This window comes from Armigeres subalbatus, unplaced genomic scaffold (assembly GCF_024139115.2).
Source record: "Armigeres subalbatus isolate Guangzhou_Male unplaced genomic scaffold, GZ_Asu_2 Contig1700, whole genome shotgun sequence".
NCBI classification, from domain to species: Eukaryota; Metazoa; Arthropoda; class Insecta; order Diptera; family Culicidae; genus Armigeres; species Armigeres subalbatus.
The window spans coordinates 4393-7146 of NW_026942507.1; the positions used below are offsets into that span (position 1 = coordinate 4393).

Sequence of the window (2754 nt, forward strand, 5' to 3'; positions counted from 1 at the left end):
TCATATGTGACCAGATTTAGTCACAATCAAGTTACTGCAACCATTTTTGTCTGACTTGTGCTGCTCGGGCTACTCTACTGGACTTACAGTGTTACGGTAGGATATTTTTCGACTAGATAAGATGTAATACTCGGAAGTTGGCTTTTTCAGTCTAAAGAAACAGGACGATATTCTTCTTACGTGCCCGAAGTTTCGGCCGATGAGTTGTAGCCTTTTTGAAGGTTAGTATAGTCTGTCGTCTATCGTAAATAATTGTAAACCACATTCGATCAGTGGTGGAGAGGGTGCTTCCATGCTCGCTTTCTGTGAAATTTTGAAAAGTTATTTTAAAATTTTTTAACATACAACAGCTGCATCGTCGAACAAGTAAAAAACATCGTCCTGATTCTTCAGACTGAGATAGCTAATTCAACTTGGAGAGAATAGCGATTTGACCAAGTCGTATAAAACAAGACAACTTCGGGCCTATTCGGATCAAAATATATCAATTCGTAGAGTGGACCTATCGGTAGTTTGGTAGCATTGGTTGAATTGGTTTGGCCAATAAATTTTCACCCTTAGGGGTCGTTCAAGAATGATGTCACAGGTTTTAGGGGGGGAGGGGGTCTAAGATTGTGTGACAGTACATGTACTAGGTATACAAAAAAGCGTGACAGAGGGGGGGGAGGGGATCTAGAAATCCCAAAAAGTAGTGGACGTCATATTTGAATCGCCCCTTAGACAATTGTCTGTTTAAATAAATCGAAAATTTCACAGGATCAAATGCGATCGTTATGGTCCGAATTTTTCTCAAATTAAAAAAAAACTGCCTATCACTACATCCGAGTATCTATTACTTGGAAACGGCTTAGATTTCTTAATCACGAACAAAAATTATACGCGTTTTTTTAAGTCTACTCTATGTTTAGGGCCCTCCTTAGCCGTGCGGTAAGATGCGCGTCTACAAAGCAAGACCATGCTGAGGGTGGCTGGGTTCGATTCCCGGTGCCGGTCTAGACAATTTTCGGATTGGAAATTGTCTCGACTTCCTTGGGCATACAAGTATCATCGTGTTAGCCTCATGATATACGAATGCAGAAATGGTAACTTGGCTTAGAAACCTCGCAGTTAATAACTGTGGAAGTGCTAATTGAACACTAAGCTGCGAGGCGGCAATGTCCCAGTGGGGGATGTAATGCCAATGAAGAAGATGTTTTGCCTTTGGCGTGTTGAAGTCCTCATCTAGGGATTCTTCCCCATAAACTTGTTCCAATCTTCTTTTAATTTATATTTCCTGTTCCTTTCTATTTTCACTTCCTTTTTCATCAAGTAAATTATAAAAAGTAGTCAGTGAAGATGCTCCCTGGGCCTACGTTCTGTTACCTGTAAAAAAGTCCTTCCATCAATAATTGTGGTATTCCATCAATAATTGTGGTATCAAATCCAAAGTGGTATCCATCCAAACGCGTAAAAAAAACCTTGATGAGATTTGTCATCATTTCCTATAGTTCAATTCTGGATTTCGGCGCCCCCTAAAGGCCTGGCGCCCTTGGCGGGGGCCAACCTGGCCAACCACACGCTACGGCGCTGTATACCCTATACACATTTCTCCATGCGATCATTGCTATATTATATTAATTGTCTAATTTTGCTACTACATCGTTAGTATTCTGCAAGAAAACATATAAGAATTTTCTCTGTGCAGTACCGTATCTAAATATATATGGTACATAAATATATAAATATATGCAGACACGCGAAAATCTTGTTTTCTCTCGTTACACATTTCTTCTCTGAATCTTCTATTTTCAGCTGAAGGAGTATTTATCTTAAATAAATCAATATCAACGGCGGTTTTTCCACATAAAAAGCTGTTGTTTCCAAAACAGTCCCTTCAAGCCAATCGTTGCTTCCGTGATCCTTTGCTCACAGCTTTGAACTGTATATTGATGGAAGTGAAAATTATTCAGTATTTTTGTACGGGATCCTTTAAATAAGTTTGATACTTACAGATGATACATCAGGAACTGATAAATGGTGAATTTTCCACCGGAAAGAGGCTGTAAATTCGATAGAGTGATCAACAATCTGACGGAAACCTCACATTATGATTTACTTACTCGATGGTTCATGCAGGAATAACGCGCATCGATTGTTGGTGCTTCTTGTATCGGCTTCCGACAAACTTATATTAAATTCAGCAACAGTGGATGCTTTCCATTTTCAAAGCACATAAAACAAATAAATCTATTTTTATTAATCACTGTGAGGTGCATACCAGTCTTATTACATCAGTTTCCTTACTCATATGGATACAACACAAAGTCAGCTTAATTCTGTTGGTATCACTGACTGTCGCATGTCGATCGCGAGCAAGCCGAGGATAACCATGTCGCCGGCCGGCATCGCCCGACCCGGCATCGCCCGACCCGGCATCAGCAGCCAGTTAGTGCAAGTGATGCGTTCCGATCAGTCATAGCAATTCGGAGCGCAAATAACGAACTATAATTTTAGCATATTTACATTGGCGATCCTGCCAGTTTAATTATTGGTTGTACCAATTTGTAGAGTATAAGCCAAAAATTGTGGATTAAGCTATTCGATACGAGTGGAAAGCGGAATAGGTAATAGGTAAGATGCTTGTGGAATAGAGAAAAAGTGACACAAGAATGATTTTTTTTTAATTTTTGGTAATGAAAGCCGAATTTTAAAAAACATCATTTTGAATGGTAAAGAAACCATTCGGGAGGTAAGGAAAACCTTCTCATCGGTAAT

The 2754-nt window shown here is 39.5% G+C and overlaps 1 long non-coding RNA gene across 1 annotated transcript; it reads right to left on the reverse strand.

Moving 5' to 3' along the window:
- Positions 1-1807: 1807 nt before the first annotated feature.
- On the reverse strand, positions 1808-2169 carry LOC134203227 (uncharacterized). The gene is made up of 3 exons (XR_009977538.1): positions 2100-2169; positions 1990-2039; positions 1808-1918 (listed from the first exon to the last, which is right to left on the reverse strand). It is a non-coding gene; the product is annotated as an uncharacterized LOC134203227 (long non-coding RNA).
- Between the last annotated feature and the right edge of the window lie 585 nt (positions 2170-2754).